Source organism: Rhipicephalus microplus, chromosome 1, assembly GCF_043290135.1.
Source record: "Rhipicephalus microplus isolate Deutch F79 chromosome 1, USDA_Rmic, whole genome shotgun sequence".
NCBI lineage: Eukaryota > Metazoa > Arthropoda > Arachnida > Ixodida > Ixodidae > Rhipicephalus > Rhipicephalus microplus.
The window spans coordinates 91,771,950-91,791,138 of record NC_134700.1 but is presented as its reverse complement, the minus strand read 5'-3'; positions in this window follow the sequence as shown (position 1 = coordinate 91,791,138).

The following is a 19,189-nucleotide window of genomic DNA, read 5'->3' as shown; positions in this document are numbered from 1 at the left end:
CGACGAAAATAGGAACATAGCCCTACAAAACTTCGGATGTCTTTGGTTGAGCGTGGTACAGTAAAAGGTTGTACTGCTCACACCTTTTCGGGATCTGGTTATACCCCATCGGCACTGACAAGGTGGCCGAGTATGGTGATTTGGCGACGTCCTGGAGGCGAACGCGACTGACGACCATGCGGTGACGGAGATCGGCTGTTGAACCTCCTGTAGTTGTTTGGCAGAGAAGGCTGCGCGGCAGATGCGAAGCGGGTGCTGTCCTGTCGGTAGTGAGGTTGATATGAAATCCGAGGTGGCCAGGACCAGCGGTAATTGCAATAACGGACGACATGACCGATACGGTGACAATAAAAATAAATTGGTCGATTGTCGACGGTTCTCACGCAGCAGGGTCGCGAGATCGGGCCGTAAACTGCTGCTCATGATAGGACGAGGGTGGACGCCATGGAGCTCGCCGCGGGCTGGGTAAAGCGCACACCGAGGGAATACCTATGCTGGCGAGTTCTTGGCGGACGATCGCTTGAACCATGTTAGCAGTGAGTGGGGTCGTGTCATTTCCAGCGGTGTGAGCCGGAGCAGAGGCAATGGCTTCAAGTTCGCGTCGTATGATTCGGGTCACCTGATCAGATGAATCTAGAAATGGTGGCTGTGTTCTTGCAAGGTCTTCGTGAGACGACGTCGCAGCCGTATTCGGAAGGCGGATAAACACGCTGTTAATCCGCCGGCTCTTCGCTTGCTCAAAGCGCCGACATTCTTTCATAATGGCGTCCACTGTAGAAACATTTTTGCAGATGAGGAAGTTGAATGGGTCATCCGCAATCTCCTTAAGAATATGTCCAACCTTGTCAGCCTCCGCCATCTTTGCATTGGCTTTGCGACACAACGATAACACATCTTATATATAGGAGACGTAAGACTCGTTAGAGGTCTGCGCCCGAGACGCGAGCATTTTGTTCGCGGCCATTTTTCTTCCAATAGGCTTTCTGAACAGGTCCAACTTTTTCTCCCTGCACACTGCCCAACTCCCAAGTTCTATTTCATAGTTCTCATACCACGATTTCGCATTTCTCCTAAGATAGAATAACAGGTTCACCAGCATAAGAGTCGGGCCCCATTGGTATCGAGTACTCACACGTTCGTACTCTGCCAGCCAATCTTCAACGTCAACTTCATCTGGATCACCGGAACCGCTGAACGTGCCAGGATCTCGCGGGGGTTCGAGCACGAAGGTTGTGGTCGCAGACGGAGATGTGGTTACCACATTATCTCCGGCCGCAGGAACAACAGGAGCAGATGCACACGCCGTACTTTCCGTCATTGTTGTGGAATGACCCTTCAAACGACGGCCGCTGCGAAGTTTTGTTGCGAGGCGGTTACCCGGCACCTCCACCAAATGTGACGGGGTGAGATCTAGGCTTATAGGATAGCGTCCACCGAGAATCGGCAGCCGAACAAGATGTCTGAGTTGCCTCTCGCGCAAGCGCCTAACACACAGGCGTCTTCTTCATCTTCGCAAAGTGCCACGCTTGCTCCTGTCGATGACGCACCGTAACAATATATATATATATATATATATATATATATATATATATATATATATATATATATATATATATATATATATATATATATATATATATATATATATATATATATATATATATACTGTGAATAAAACCGCCGCCGACGTCAACACGCCGCTGACTGAGGTAAAATCCTACCGAGAGGGTCCAAATAATTTCTATCGCAATAAAAGCAGCTGCGATGGTTTCCTTCACATGACATGTAGCAAAACACGCATGGTATGACGTTATTGCATGGTGAACACAAGCGACAGACCCTATCATTAAAATCATGACATCCGTGTCAGGTAACAGCATGACTACGTTCCACGCTCAATATGCGCTCGCGGCCACTTCGCTTGTGACACGTATACTAAATTTGGTATTACGGTACGTGAATGAATGGCGAAAGTATGCGACTGGTGCAAACATAATAATCATGAGATGCGTGTCATGTAATAACTGGACTACACGTCACGCTGATGATGCGCTGGAGGCTGTTTCGCTACCTTCATTTATACCAAATTCGGTATTACAGGACGTGAATGAATGAGGAAAGTATGATGCTGGTGCAAACATGATAAACATGAGATGAGTGTCATGTAAAAACATGACTACATGCCATGCTGATGATGCGATCACAGCCTTTTCGCTAGCTTCACGTGTACCAAATTGAGTAATACGTGACGCGAGCGAACGACATAGGTATATGACACATCCAAACATGATAGCCACGACATGCGTGTCATGTAACATGACTACATTCCACACTCATGATAACGTCGCGGCCGTTTCGCTAGCTTCACATAACCCAAATTCAATATTACGTGACGACAATGAATGACGAAGTATGTCAATGGTGCAAACATGATAATACTGAGATGCGTGTCATGTGAGAACATCAGTACATGCGAAAGTCAAGGCGCTAATACATTCCGACGAGACTTGGTACGCGTGCTTACAAGCGTTCATTTCACCGGGTCACGCCGGCGTTGACAAGCCACTTTTAATAGCACTTTTGCAATGTTGATTTCGACCTCGCAAAAGAAAATAATTTACTTCCGCATAACAAAACACTTACCACACAGGCTACGCACAACCCAGGGGCGTAGCCATAGAGTGGCAAACCAGGCACGTGCCCCCCACCCCTAGTTTTTTCTCTACGGCAATAGGAGCAAACAATGGCCATAATAAGGACGTGGCCCTCCCAAAATCAAGGTGTTGCCCGCCTCCCCCCCCCCCTGAAAAATTTTCTGGCTACGCATCTCACTCAAGCGCCCCACATGCTACTAAACGCCACACAAGAGAGTCTGCACGAGAGTCTCTCCGAACGTCGTCATCTTTTTTCACTGTCCACTGAAGGGCCCGCGCATTTCCCACAGCTGAATAACATATCTGTGGCAGCAGCACACACTCTTGTCAATACTTGCGTGTCTATGAAGACAGATGTTCGAAAGATTACAAGTAAGACAGCAGAAACTTTGCAAATGAGTCAGAACAGTTTTCCTGCATAATCTAACTGGTGTGTGCGCGTGCGCGTGTACGCTAGTAAAAAACCATGAATAAATTCTAACCGATGTACTTCGTCGTTTCCTTGAACAATCAAGTTTCGCTTTTATAGATCGATCCAACATTCGATAGCACATTATCTTTCTCACTTTTTCGTGGAAGAAAAGGCTCATGGATAAATCTTCAAACGCTCTCAAGCGTAATACGATACTTAAACCAGCGCTTTTTTTACATAAAAAGGAGAATAAAGCTGTTAAGTTTGCAAAACTTGTCGTGAACGCCTAATCTTTTAACGGAAGTTCATTGTGACATCATCTCCAACAGCATAGTGTTGGAGGTGATGTAAAACGATTAATTCTGTAAGCTATATACAGGAAGCGTGGGTGGTGGTTCTAAAGGGGCGACCCCGTACAAACACTAGCTTGGCACCCCTATACGAGAGCCGATTGGCGGCGGCCGCAGCCCGCGCACGCTCAACCAAAGCCCGTTTGGCCGTCAGGTCAGAGCAACCGAGCAGGGCTGCCTCCCAGTCCTCCCGGGTAGGGTTGTGTAGAAGGGTGAGGTTGGGAGTTTTTGGGCACTCTCACACCATGCGGAAAATATCAAACGAATTTTCCTCGCAGCGTGGCCTCTTCTCCGTTGCATACAAGCTTGAAGTGTTTTAAGATTACCGGGCACAATGTTGTTTGGGTGTAAAGATTAGGAAGGCTGTGCTTCTTCGTCCTTCTGAGGCGTCCTTTCAGGATTTGGGATAGATCTGATGGACGAATTAGTAAAGCTAAGTGACTTCCTTGAATGTATCAGGGAGATTACGTTCCAGATCCAAATCTTAATGGTACAAGGAAGGTGCCCGGAGAGTGAGCGCGCGGGCAGCGGCATCAGCCTACTTATTACCATAGAGGTATGTATGAAATGGAGCTGAAATGTTTATTTGGTGCATGGAGGCACCTAGGTACTGGCAGTTCTGCAAAATTTTTTACGCTAAGTAGGCAACGTAGCATGGTTACTGAATGCAGCAGGCCCGCTTGTAGTAGGTCCTAATCACCCCTAAGTTCAGACCTGGGTGGATAGCGCGATGGTGGTCTCCACCACGTGTGTAATGTTCTGCGCGAGGAAGGTGGGTCTGTTTACAGCGGTGTTTTAGTGAACGACCAGAGTAGTGTACCAATCCTCGTGGTGAGGGTTGGAGGCGTCTACGTAGAATACTCCCAACTTATGACCGATTTGTCCGGGTTTCGAGAAGGGCTTCAGCCTTTTCCTTGCGGACCACACTTGCAAAACTGGCAAGAAACCTGGCCCGAAAAACGTCCCAAGTTGTCAGGCTTCGCTCTTCATATTCGAACCAGGTCTGAGCAGCGTCTCCTAAAGCGAAATAGACATGCCGTACCTTGTCGTCCTCGGTCTAGGTGTTGAAGACGGCGACTCGGTTGAATCTCTCAAGCCAGCTTTCACGTAATAGTGAGGGTAGCCCGAAGACACACACACACACACACACACGCATGCACGCACACACACACACACACACACACACACACACACACACACACACACACACACACACACACACACACACACACAGAGAGAGAGTTGCATGCAGAAATGGTTTGGTATTGTTGAAACCTAAGTGGTATCTAGCTGTTGCAAGTTCTCCATTGTCTGTAGTGGTCTGTGGCAGGAAAACCTTAAGTGTGATTCATGATTGTACTGACATTTCATTCGTTGCTGTTTCATGATGTGTGAAGCTTCCCGTGGTCACGGTTTGTATAAACGATAAACCTACTTTTAAAAATGAGTTCTTCAGTTGGTTAGGCTGTATGAGGAGCACATAGGATTCCTTGCAAATGTGTATTTACTGCTAGTGCTTCCATAGCGAGCTTAATCAACTGCCGAAGTACTGCGATAGGCAATTTCTAATGAACAGAAAGAAATCTGCTTGTTTATCTTCATAGCTGTATGAATAGCAAAATTTTGTGTGCAAAACGAGTTCTAATATTGAAGTGTGAGTGTGAAATAAATATTTTGGAACATTTTTTGAATACCTTTTGAATACTTCGATTGATGTTACGGAAGAAAAGTAGCAAAATATTTCTAAGCACAATATTATAGGATGGGAAGGTGGCATTGTTTTTTTACTAGGTTGGTGAAGATCTGGAGGGAAGATGCTCTCTTATTTTATCAAGAATGAGGTATTGCAGACCACATTGCAATTATTTATCATATTTGGTGCAACCAATGTGCTGTCGGCCAGTGAGAGGTTTCTCCTCCTTTCCCCTCATCAACTTCTGGGGAGGTCTTTCTGATTTGGTGGACAAGGGCGTGCTCCTTTGGAATTTGGAGTGGCTGATCTGCCCTGCAGATGTCTGTGTAAAAACACACCTTATATTTGAGATAGTGAAAACTTTCGTCTAAATTTTTTCGGATTTTTGGTCTGAAAGAGCAATATTAAAAGCCTCCACCCCTGCCATGCAGGTTTGAAGCAGTGCTTTCGTGAGTTCATCTGATTACCCCCGTAGCATAGCCTGTGACGCAATGAAGCATATTCAAAAATAAGGGGTGGCTGTATTGGCACAGTGCATCTCCATGTTGGAACCAGCATTTTCTTGAATCAATGCAATTGCTACCGTAGCTTGAAAGCCAGCTCTGCCCCATAGTGGTGGTGTTATAGAGTAAAGCATTCCAAAATCTGAAAGACCCACACTCAATAGGGCATCAAGTGTTGGCTTCGGAAAGTTGTAATAGTAAAACTCTCAGTGTAATATACTCGAATAGCAAGCGCTATTCAAAAAAATATTCGAAGGTTCAAATGCTTGCACTCCCTTAATTTTCTTTTTCTTAAAGTAAGCTGTGATGAGTGAAGAAAACGACAACGACGGAAGTGCGGGGCAAGGCCCGTGTAATGTGCGCGTGAATGTCAGCGAATCGGCTGATGAACTGTGGTGGCCCATAGAGGTGGCGTGCCACGATTGGGCCACGGGCGACCATCACGTGGCAGTGGGCTTTGTGGCTGGGGACGAGCCGAAGCAGCGGCAGACGGGAGACAGCGGGCCGAAGCGTCGGACGCAGGCGATCCAGGTTCCGGCCAGGGAACGCGGCCATCCACGCTACTGCCGTCAAACTGCCAGCTATGGTGGCGTTGCCGGCACCAGTACTGCGTCTCGGGGCGCAGCCTGGCCTGCTGTTCTCTTCCTTGCCGAGGGCATCGCGGATCTCGGCGAGGCGTCTCCACGGTCAGCCGTTTGACACAGCGATGAACGTGGCCTGGCTAATGGTCACGGTTGCGTCGAGCATCGCGTCTCGGCGCACGCTCTTCGCTGGACGGGCTGGCCATGCCCCGCATGGAGCATCGCGTCTCCGATGCGGGTTGACTGCTCCATGGCCGCACCCACGCCATCAAGCGCCGGGGTCACCAGAGCGTCGAACATCGGCAAGGGACGAGGGAGACGTTCTGCCGGGCGAGACGCGGGCGTGTGTTCGGAGGACCACGGAGCCGGGCAAGGTCCAGGGTAGCCGAGGATTCAGGTGCCAGGAGAGTCGCACGAAGGCGATAACAAGAAATGGAAAAGAAGTTGAGAAGAAGGAATGTGCAAGAAAGAGCTGGAGGGTTGAGGCCACGAAGGCAGACGAAGCGGTGCGCCGCTCGAGAGGACGAGTTCCTGGCAGCGTTCCTGAGCCGGACGTGGAACCCGTATGTGTCGGCCAGGTCGAGCTCCGGTGTATCTGTTCGAGGTCGAGTCCGTCGGCCTCTACGAGGTCCAAGGACGGGGTCTGCAGAACGGTTCCTGCCTGGGTGCAGTGGCCGGGAGCAGGTTCGTGGGCGAGGCCTACCGGGACTGGTCCTCGTGAGCCGTGGCCTGATCCTGGACCTCCGGAGTTGCGACCCTGACTGCTGGGTTGGCCGCGACGTCCGACTCAACGGCGCTGCACACGGTAGCGTATCCGTGCGCCGTGAGCCGTTCCATCCATGCCATGAAATAAAAAGTTCATGTTAATCCTTTCTCGTCTGCTATCAACAAACAGTGACAAACGTCTTTAACCACTACAATTTCTGGCGTCCGCGTGACAGGACTAAGCTCTCTCGTTACATCTAAGAGCCTCACGTTGTTTGTGTGTGGCAGACGAGAATGTACGACAAGAGAAAGCTAGTTGAGCTAGGGAAGGAGATGGGGCTAAGTGGAGAGGCTTTGCTGGCATGGGTGAGCGCTGAGAAAAAGAAATGAGGGACCAGAGAGCGAAAACTTGAGAAGAGGCACGTCTAGCAGCACAGCCGGAGCATGAGCGTAGAATAGCTCGCATGGAGGCTGAAAGGCTCCTGCTCGAGGAGCGACGTCTGTTCACTCTTGTGTGAGAAAACTTGTTTTGTAGAAACAACTTTCTTGTGTGGGGGGTTATTGTGATGAGTGAAGAAAACGACAACCACGGAAGTGCGGGGCAAGGCGCGTGTAATGTGCGCGTGAGTGTCAGCGAATCAGCTGATGACCTGTGGTGGCCCATACAGGTGGCGTGGCACGATTGGGCCACGGGCGACCATCACGTGGCAGTGGGCTTTGTGGCTGGGGACGAGCCGAAGCAGCGGCAGACGGGAGACAGCGGGCCGAAGCGTCGGACGCAGGCGATCCAGGTTCCGGCCAGGGAACGCGGCCGTCCACGCTACTGGCATCCAACTACCAGCTGGGGCGGCGTTGCCGGCCCGAGTACTGCATCTCGGGGCGCGGCCTGGCCTGCTGTTCTCTTCCTTGCCGAGGGCATCGCGGATCTCGGCGAGGCGTCTCCACGGTCAGCCGTTCGACACAGCGATGAACGTGGCCTGGCTAATGGTGACGGTTGCGTCGAGCATCGCGTCTCGGCGCACGCTCTTCGCTGGACGGGCTGGCCATGCCCCGCATGGAGCAGCGCGTCTCCGATGCGGGTTGACTGCTCCGTGGCCACACCCACGCCATCAAGCGCCGGTGTCACCAGAGCGTCGCAGACCGGCAAGGGACGAGGGAGACGTTCTGCCAGGCGAGACGCGGGCGTGTGTTCGGAGGACCACGGAGCCGGGCAAGGTCCAGGGTGGCCGAGGATCCAGGTGCCAGGAGAGTGGCACGAAGGCGATAACAATAAATGGAAAAGAAGATGAGAAGAAGAAGGAACGTGCAAGAAAGAGCTAGAGGGTTGAGGCCTCGAAGGCAGACGAAGCGGTGCGCCGCTCGAGAGGACGAGTTCCTGGCAGCGTTCCTGAGCCGGACGTGGAACCCATACGTGTCGGCCAGGTCGAGCTCCGGTGTGTCTGTTCGAGGTCGAGTTCGTCGGCCTGTACAAGGTCCAAGGACGGGGTCTGCTGAACGGCTCCTGTCTGGGTGCAGTGGCCGGGAGCAGGTTCGTGGGCGAGGCCTACCGAGACTGGTCCTCGTTAGCCGTGGCCTGATCCTGGACCTCCGGAGTTGCGACCCTGACTGCTGGGTTGGCCGCGACGTCCGACTCAACGGCGCTGCACACGGTAGCGTGTCCGTGCGCCGTCAGCCGTTCCACCCATGCCATGAAATAAATATTTCATGTTAATCCTTTCTCGTCCGCTATCAACAAACATAGTGACAAACGTCCTTAACCATCACATAAGCGCACAAATCTTCTGTAAACATATTTAAATAATTTATCGAATTGAGCAATGTTGTAAAGAATTGTTTGTCTTTTTCATGCTCTGCACTGATCCGAAACCTTTCGTAAAAGGAAGTGACACGGGTCAAAGGAAAGATCAACCTGAGATGAGGAGAGAAAGAATAAACAGAGAAGCCATTTTCAGTCCTACACTACTGTGCAATCCTCCTGTTTTTATCCATGAGCACGTAAAAGTGCATGTTTTAATCCACAATGCATTTAATTTTGTAAAGAGAAGGAATTCTCGAGGACCCGTCATGCAAGAACACATCAGCCCGGTTGTCACCAGAGCGCACCAGTCCAGGTTTTTCTAAAACACACCAGCCCGGCTCTTGCCGAAGCTCACTAGTCCAGATCACACTAGAAAACGGCCGTATACGCCAGAAACCGTGTCTGAATTTTCGCTCTGGTGTGAACGGAAAAAACACACCAGATACGGCCTGGTGGATTATTCGACTCGGAGGCAATTTTAACCTGTTACGTTAAGAAACTTTTCACATTGACAGAGTTGACCCGACAAATGCAAATAAACAATGGAGGATCCCAGCAAGAACCAAACCTTAGAGCCTAAGCGTGGCAATCAAGTGTCGATCACGCAACGGCGCCAGGTTTCAGAACTGCTTTTCAAATAGACCTTAATGTTCGTGAAACTTCCGTTGCGTTTGTAGTAATGGCCATCTAATTTTACTAACGTTACATATGTACTATCATACTGCCGTCACGTTGGGTCCACGTCGATTGTAGCTAAGTGCCATTCGGTGAAGTTTACTTATGTAGCAGTGTTGAGGGGTACCATCCTCGCGAGTACCAGTGCAACATATCAGCTTACTGCTTCTGCTGTTGCTAATACCGACGTAGATTTTGGCATTGTCACGCAACAGTAAATATTTAGTAATGTAAAACATATGCGTATGTTCAACGAATATGTGTGCATATAACGTTTGTGCATACCTTTACCGTTATTTGGTAACGTATCACTCAATAAAAAACTACAGCAGTCACTTTGCATCCACATGCTTCGCATGACATTTATTCTCCTGGTGCGTCAGATCTGCCATACTTTTTCATGTCACCCTTGTCATGAACTTTCAATGGTGTTCGTGATTCAAACACGTCAATATACACACTTATTTTGGCATTGACAAAGTTAAGAGGGTGACTACGAGAGCACCCACTAATAGGCAGCTGGAGAAATAGTAACAATCAACACACTATTCTCTCCCCCCCCCCAAATGCTTGGTATTGAATGAAGAATATTATCTATAACAGTCTCAATGCGGTTTTTTTTTACCGCAATCACCACATTACACAACTGTGGTGTTTATAAATTCACTGTACCAACGTTAGCCCATTCGCAGCTTCTTGGTCGAAGATTGGGCCATAGAGCCTTCCAGCACTCTTAAAGAATAATGCCACATTTATATGAAACCCACACAGCTGTGAGAAAAGTAGACACCAGCTTTGCAGATGATCACGTATTCCTAACTTCTCTCGAAGTATAAGCATGCGACAAAACTCTGAGCAATATTTCAATAAAATCTGGCTATGCAGGCATTCTTTTTTTACAGTACACTTCGATACGTTTGCAGTTTAGCAGAAGAAACAATGCGTTTTTTATATGTACACTTGCCTACTCTGCTGTTCTGCCGAACATACCCATTTCATGATCTCAAAAGAATGCGCTGCCGTTAGCGTATAAGGCCGTGGGTTTTACACCTCACAGCGTTACATTACGAAGAAAAATGTGGCGCGTTAAGATGACTCGCAGCAGTGTTTTTATAGCTGCAGTAATTGCTGTGGCTTACATTTTAACGTAAGTATTGATGCCACGACACTTGTGTCTCGAAGTTCTTGAGTAATAGCACGGTGATAGCTGCTTTGTTTTGTTTTTTGTGCCATCTCCAGTGAGTGTATAGTAATTGTCTATAACTTGTGCAGAGGTTTATTTATGATCCATGGGTGATATTAGTGTTAACGACAACGCAATGTGAGGAATGGGGCCACACCTTTTATTCGTCACAATTGATTCCTATGAAAAAAGGCCGTCATGACAAACTAAGAATTCCTCACCAGAGGATCATACTACGGTTTCAGGCGGGGAACGTGCGCGATGTCACGTCCGCATCGACGTATATTAGGTGGTAGAAAAACCAGCTCAATAAAACGAAGTGAAACTGTACATGGTAACCCCAACACACCATAAGTCCATTGGTACTTCGCAAGCAGCTTCAAAAATAGTCCCGAAATGAGGCTTGAGCACATAAACGATGCTAGGGCACATCTGCGATCTGGAAGCAAGGCCACAAATTAGATTTACGCTATATAAAGTTAGAAAGGAGACACAACTTGAGCTGGAAGCAGAACAAAAATTATTCCTGCCGTTAATTCGTTGCTAAGTTTGCGATCACATGCAACAATACTGTCATTGCGTATAGAGTCTATTATTGAACAATGCACAAAATCATTTTGACTTATGCGAATAGAAGAAAAAAGCGGTAGTTTTTTGTTGTTGTTAAGGATAGAAGTATTTTCTAATAAAGCGATAATTTATTATTATACAATTTAGTGTGCTGTTACGACTGATTTTCCGCGGCCATAAGGAAAGAGCGCACATAGGTAAATAGCAGTCAGCGCCAAGTAAACGTAAACCGACGTACCGGTCCCTCGTTCCGAATGTGCGTTAGCAGTCGTTGTGAAAGTGCACAATCCACTATCCTGCTCGGTATCATGCCTACTTATTGTCCAACTGCAAGTGCGCAAGGAGCTACTAAGGCTGGACTTTGGAGACATGCCAGAAGCAGTGCCACTGCTGTTGCTTTGAAGACCATGTAGCCGGGTGCACGGCAAGTGCTTGGAGCGGGGGGGGGGGGGTCGGGGGGGGGGCCTTGACTTTGACGTAACAGGGGCGGGGGCACTGCGATGAATCTCCTCCCCACCTCAAGATGAATCCTGTGCACGCTTAAGGGGAGAACCGAAACTCCGGATGTGGGGAAACGAAAGCCAGAGACTCATCGCTGCTTGTTTTAACGCAGAGCCTTGCCCCCATCTCCGGGACGGAAAATAGCACATCTTTACTAAGAACCACTACTACTCCTAGTCGCAGTCGTTCGGGCGATGTTCTCTTGTCTGAATGCGCACGTTTGCACAGTGTGGCCTAACCGAGCGATCGGCTCAGCACGAGTACTAATGTTTTAGCGTCACTTTATGAATACTGCCGCAACCTCTATGTGTTGCTCCTCTAATTGTCACCGTGTGTCACAAACTGCTCATAAGAGGTGATCGCCGAGCAGATTCCAAGAGCTCACGTATCAGCTTCCAGAGAAGCACCGCTAAAGCACGGGCAATTGACATTAAGGTCCTGTTAGAGTATGAGAGAACACCAGCATCGCTTCAAAAATGAATTCAGGCCTAAGAGCAGGAAAAAAAAGAACATCCTCTAATGAAGTAGTACAAATATCTTGGATAAATATGTGCATGACTGTCTCAATCGTAATTAAATTCTATTGAAGTTTGTAAAATTGATGAAATAGTGAAATTGCGCTCAAAATTGTATTCCGACTTTCTAGAACATTTAGGATTTCTGAATGTCCATAATATTCAACACCATAAAAGGGCAGACCATGGTGCTTTCTATCCATGATTCTCTAGGTATGCTCTTCAGAAACACACACCTACATGTAGTACGTAGGTCCTCATGAACCGCAGTCTTGCCAATGTTCTTCGTAGGTTTTACGTGAATGCATATCGCTACTAATCGTAGCTGTACGAGACTCTCACTCTTTCACATTACTTATTCAGTAACCACATTGCATTGTATCACAGTACTTCTGCAAAGACCAGCTGAATGACGGCACGACTTAATAATGCAACACTTCCGCACTGACGGACTTGACCCCTGACTTCCTCGTCTCAATGCGCGATATGAGATGGTGCCTGTGTTGGACCCTTTCAACATGGTTGACATGTGCATAGCCCAACGAAGCTGCCTTAACGAGTTACTATGTTCTCGGACTCACCTCTTGCAAACGCGTCGGCGGTATCTGTATACATTCCTCCATCCTTCCAGGCTTTTCGCTGAAGCTTTCTGGCTCAGCGGCTGCCAAAGCAGCAGTAAGTACACTTTAGAGAAGCGTTTATCTGCATAGAGTTTCGTACAACCTCTACTGGCGAGAACTTTAGTGCTGCGATCGTGTGGCCACTAACAGCATGATGCTTTGGCGTTCCTTTCTGGTGAAAAATTGAATTGTTGTGAACTTCGTGACCCTCTATCAATTAGTGAGCCTAAAAACTGTTAAGAGGTGATAAAAGATGGTCAAATGCAACTGCTGAACGTTCGCTGAACTTCTAAATTTCAACAAAGCAGCTCTAGGCGAAACGGAGCTAGACGGAGCCAAACGAGGCCTAAAGAACGAAGTTTACGCACATCCCTGTGCTATCCACCATTCTCTAGCCGGCTGATGCGCCATGCGCTGCAGCTCTCATGACCACTCACGCCAGATTTCTCTCTTGTGTGGGATAAGGAAACTCTATGACTGTCGGCTTTTGCCTAGCGCCCTCATTTGACGCTGGCCATCGAAGGTAGCACAAACACTCGATTGTGACACCACATCGGCGCCAGCACCCAATTTTTGTATTATGGGTGGAGGTCTTCCCATAGAATACCACACCGGAAGCAGGGTAGTTTGAAAAAACTACAGTTAACAAGTATTGCGCGATACTAAATTATAACACATTTGACCTTAAAACAGCTGGCTCAAATGAGTAGGTGAGTTAGTATATTACCACTCCAAACGAAAGCAGCCAAAGCTTATTGGAGATAAACAGACTGGAGTCATTTATTTGCGAATATTTGCCTCTCTAAGAGTTTACACGTGAACCCACGCTGAAGTACAGGAACGAAAACTGACGTTTCGTGTGAATTTCGTGCACTCTCAGAACATTCCTGCCGTTCTTTTTTATATACACACATGTCACTTGCCTCTCCTATAGGAGCATCGCCCCGATGCTGATTCAGACCCACCGTATTTTTTAACGTGCAGTCAGTCGCTCACATACGGCTTCATACGCACTACATGCACAAGTTCGGGCTGGTGCTGGCGACGCCTCGGGCAGTGGGGACTGTCGGGGACGACCTCGTAGGTGACGTCACTTAGCTGGCGCGATACTAGGTATGGCCCAAAATATCGCCTTAGCAGCTTCTCAGACAGTCCACGTTTTCGTAAGGGTGTCGAAATGCACACTCTGTCACCGATTTTGTACGTTACTGTATCATGGTGAGCATTGTAGTGGCCTGCGTCGTAGTCTTGTAGCTGGCGGGTCCGTAAACGTGCGAGCTGCCTAGCTTCTTCCGCGCGTTCGGTGAACCCGTCAGCACCTAGCTGCGTTGGTGGCGTCCCATTAATGTGGCAACATTGCATCCAGCATTGTCAGTACCTCCCGTCCGTGAACCAAGCTGATTGGGGTCATGCGAGTTGTCTCTTGTTTAGTCGTATTGTATGCGACCGTGATATAAGGTAAAATTTCATCCCAATTCTTATCCACATCCACAATTCTTATCAACATCCACATCGACAGCATGTCTTCAATTTTCTTGTTGAGGCGCTCTGTTAGTCCATTCGTTTGCAGATGGTACGCAGTGGTCTTACGGTGAGTCGTTCAACTTAGCATCAGGACGTGGTCTAAAAGAGCTGCCGTAAATGCTGTTCCGTGGTCTGTTATCACGATATTCAGGGAACCGTAACGTAGCACAATGTTTTCTATGAAAAATCTCCCCACTTTCACTGCGGTGCTCTTTTGGATAGCCTTTGTTTCGGCATACCTGGTTAGGTAGTCCAATGCGACTGTAACCCAGCGATTGCCTGCAATAAAAGTAAGAAGGAGTCCCAAAATATTCATTCCTATCTGATCAAATGGTGCACATAGAGCCTGAGCTGGCTGCATCTTACCGGCGGGTTATTTTGGGAAGACTAGCGTCGCTGGCAATCAAGGCAAGTGTGAATGTGGTGCTTGATGGCTGTTGTGAGTCGTGGCCAGTAGTATCCCTGCTGTACTCTTGCCAATGTGCGAGTGCAGCCTAAATGGCCAGACGTCGGCTCGTTGTGACACACTTGAAGCGCCTCAGTGCGAAAGGTTGCAGGAATATCGAGCGAATAGGAAGCTCCGATCGATGAAAAGTTTTTTTTTGTAGAGGACGCCATTGCGTAAGCAAAACCACAATAATGCCCTTGCAAAGACTCTCGGTGCCCTCGAAGAACGTCTGTCAACGTAATTAATCAAATAGAGCAATTCAGGGTCACCTAGTTGATGTTGCGCATTTGTGGACGCGTCAAGAACACCAGGGAAGGCCATATCGTCATCGTCAGAAAGAGAGGCTGACTGTACTGGTGATCGAGACAGGCAGTCAGTCTCCATATGCCGCTTTCCAGACTTGTGTATGACCGTCATATCAAACTCTTGTAACTTTAGACTACACCGCGCTAATCGGCCGGTTGGATCTCTCAAATTAGTAAAGCAACAAAGAGCATGATGATCAATAATAACTTTGAAGGGGCGGCTATACAAATACGGGAGAAATTTCATAACTGCCCAGACCATGGCGAGAGATTATTTCTCAGTTGTTGAATAATTGGCCTTAGGGCGTGTTAGCGTCCTGCTTGCGTACGCGATCACTCGTTCCGTGTCTTCTTGCCACTGCACAAGCACAGCTCCGAGGCTTACATTGTTTGCGTCAGTGTGAAGCATTGTTCGCTCTTGCTCGTCGAAGTGGGCAAGCACTGGAAGTGTTAGAAGACGTTGGCGGAGGTCATAAACGCTGCTTGCTGTTCATCATTCCGCTCAAAAGTGGCGTCGTCTCTAGTGAGGCGAGTTAACGGCGACGCAATTCGTGCGAGGTCATCGATAAACAGGTGATAGTAGGCGAATACGCCCAGAAATTACCTGACATATTTCTTACCAGATGGTACTAGGAACTGGGCAACGGTCGCAAGTTTTTCGGGATCAGGCTGAACACCGGTGCAGCTAACGACATGACCAAGAAACAGCAGTTCTTCAAAACAACAGTGAAAGTTTTTTGGTTTCAGTGTGAGACCCGCGGAGCGTATGGCTCGTAAAACAACTTCTAGCCTTTGAGATGCTCGTGAAAAGTTGTGGAAAACACTATGACTTCGTCTAGATAAACTAAACAGGTTTTTCATTTTAACCTTGAAAGTACAGTGTCTATGAGCCTTTGAAAAGTAGTGGGCGCTGAGCACAGATTTAGGGCAGAACTTCAAATTCACATAAACCATCCGGCGTCACAAAAGCAGTTCTTTCCGAACTCTTGGGTCTACCTCGATCTGTCAATATCTGCTTCTGAGATCCAGTGAAGAAAAGTAGCGAGCGTTTCGAAGCCTATCGAGGGAGTCATCAATACGTGGAAGCGGATACACATCTTTCTTAGTCACTTGATTCAGCTTCCTGTAGTCTATGCAAAAACGCAAGGTACCGTCCTGTTTCTTAACTAGTACTACAGGCGATGCCCACAGGCTCTGTAATGGCTGAATCACATCATCTTCAAGCATTTTAGCGACTTGTGGCTGTATCATTTCCCGTTTCTCTGGAGCCACACGATAAAGATTCTGGTGTATAGGCCTTGCTGCGTCGTCGGTAATTATTCAATGCTTTGTTAGCGGCATTCGACCAACCCGTGAAGTTGATGAAAAACAGTCCTGAAATTCAGCTAGCAGCTCAAGAAGTCTCCTTCGCTCGTCCTTTGACAACGCAGTACCAACGTCAAGATTAGGTACTGATTCTTCTTGAGGTGCTTCGTCTAGTGCCGTCAAACTGCCTTGGATTTCTGCAGTATTGTCAAAGTAAGCGATGGCTGTACCCTTCGGCAGGTGTCGGCGCTCAGCAATGAAGTTAGTGAGCAGCAAGTTTGTGCTTCCCGCAGTGACAGTGACAAGACAGCGAGCAACTGAAATATCGTGGCTAAAGATCAGCGAGCTTGTTTAGTCGGCAATACCGTCACTGTCAAACGGCTCATCCCCTGCCACCGAAACAAGTGTGCACGATCATGGCAGGACGACCACATCGTAATCTGTCAGATGTAAAGGGTTCTGTCTCGGCTCTGAGCAATCGACTAAAGCAGGGGTGTTGTTGCGAAACGCAATGACACTGTCACGGACGTTGATAACGGCGCCATGTTCTCTCTAAAAATTTATTCTGATAATCAGGTCTTCACAGCATGAAGCAAGAACGATGAACGTCGTCACGCAAAAGAGAGCCACTGATGTCTAGCCTTGCTGTGCAGGTTCCGACAGGCATCAGTAATTGACCACCTGCCGTCCTTAGATGAGGTCCCGTCCATGCTGTCTTTACTTTCTTGGGGCGTACGGCAGAGTCATTACTAATCATAGAGAAGTCGGCCCCGGTGTCGACGAAAGCTCTGACCTGCTGTACTTTCACAAGAACGGTAATGCCTGGGGTCACAGTTTCGTCGGTATTTCATCTTGTGGGCTTTACAGCGTGCTGAGTTGGGAGTAATGGGGGCTTTTTTAAAGGCGAAGCTCCATAAAGCGGCACCCGTTTGTCCCTTGTAGCCGTAGGCATAATGTGCAATAAGTGTTATATTTTTACCTGCAAGGTAGTGCTGGTGGGAGATTTCTTCTGTGCTTTTTTGAACAATAAAAATATCGCGGAGTGCGCGTTCACTAAAAGCCAAATGCTCCTGTCTCTCGTTTCCCATTATCAGCCATTGGCATTTACATTAAGCACTACCTCACAAGAAAGCGATGAACAGATGCTAGATGGTGGTACTTGGAGTGTTGAATAGATGGACGAACGGACACACAGACAGATGCATAGATGGACGCATGAACATACGCAGGGGCGGATGCATGGACGAACGCAGGGACGGACGCACGAACAGACGCACGCACGGTCGGGCGGATGGACGCAGGGACGGTCACACAGATGGACCCATGGATGAACGGAAGCAAGAACGAATGGACGGACGAATGCTTCGCCCCGCTCATCATCATTCACTCCTTGCATATGCTGCCATTTTTTTCTTCATCTTGACAGCCTGCAAGCTTACTCCCGGAGGTCCCCGCCTTCAGTTTCTCCTGCGTGGGCTGGGTGACCTCGCTCCTCTGGTGTCGGCCAAAGTGCGGCGCTGCAACAAAGGTGACTGGGCAGGATGAGAGCATGGTCGATGTCGGAAGCACGGCTAGTAATCAGTTATGATCTCCTCATCATTGTTACGGTGTCCGTCGAAGGGGGGTTGAGACGCCAGAGGTCCTTGAGAACCAACAATGTCACGGCGGGATACGTAGTCGTTGGCATGTCGACTGTCAAACCATGGCCTCAGAGGGCGAAACGGATCGGCGTGGTGACCGCAATAGCGGGCTATGTGGTCCACACCTCCACTGTTGAGACAGAGTGGACGCCTGTCGACAGTGCGCCAGGTGTCTGTTCGGCGAAGCTGTGGATGCCACGACGACTCCTCACTTGACGAAGGCCATGGCAGGCCAGAACACATCTGGTCGTATGGCGGCTGGATGGGTGGGCGCCACGATGTCTCCTCCTGTGGTGGTGACCAAGTTACGGTTGCGGCTGGCTTGGTAGTATGAAGGTGGAACGGGTGGGCAGCTTCGAAGGGCGGCGGCGTACGTCATGGGACGTTGCGCGGGGACAGGATCAGCTGTCGAGAATGCTTGACGGATTTCGCCGCGTACTACTAGAGCGACAGATGCCATGGGTGTATCCACTACCGCAGTCCACAACGTATGCACTTATTCACGAACAATCTCTCTGATCATGTCATGCAAGGAGCTATGATTGTCAAACGTCAACGCAACTGCATAAAGTCGGGGGCTGCTGAACAAGCGGTCATAATGTCGGCAGCGTTGGTGAAGTGCCCGCTTGATAGCCGACGCTTCTTTGATGACGTTCCCTACAGTGCTTGGCGGGTTGCGCAGAAGTCCGGCGAACAGCTGCTTTTTCACGCCACGCTTGTGGTAGCGCAACTTCCTAACTTTGGTCATCTGCGGGTCAGCCCTCTGAAATAAACGTGTCATGGGTTCGGCGAACATGGCGACCGTTTCATTGGGTTTTTAGACCCGTAGCTCTAGTAGTTGGTGAGCGCGGTCACGTCTGTCGACATTGGCAAAGCTTTCAACCATCTGCTGGTGAAAGTCGGTCCATGTGGACAGGCTGCCTTCTCTGTTCTCGTACCAGGTACGAGCGCTGTCGTCAAGATAGAAGTAGGCCGGGGACGGCTTTTCCTGAGCAGACTACTGGTTCATCTTTGCAACACGGTCATAGTGATCTAATCAGTTTTCTACGTCTTCGTGTGCACCGTTCAGGCTCCAGCGTTCAGGCTCCAGCAATTGAAAAGACGTTATCTGAGATGGAACGGGAGGACCGGTGCCGAGAAGTACCGGCTGGGAGCTCGTGTTAGCCATTTCTAGATGTCTTGTAGAGGGTTTCTGCGATGATTGAAC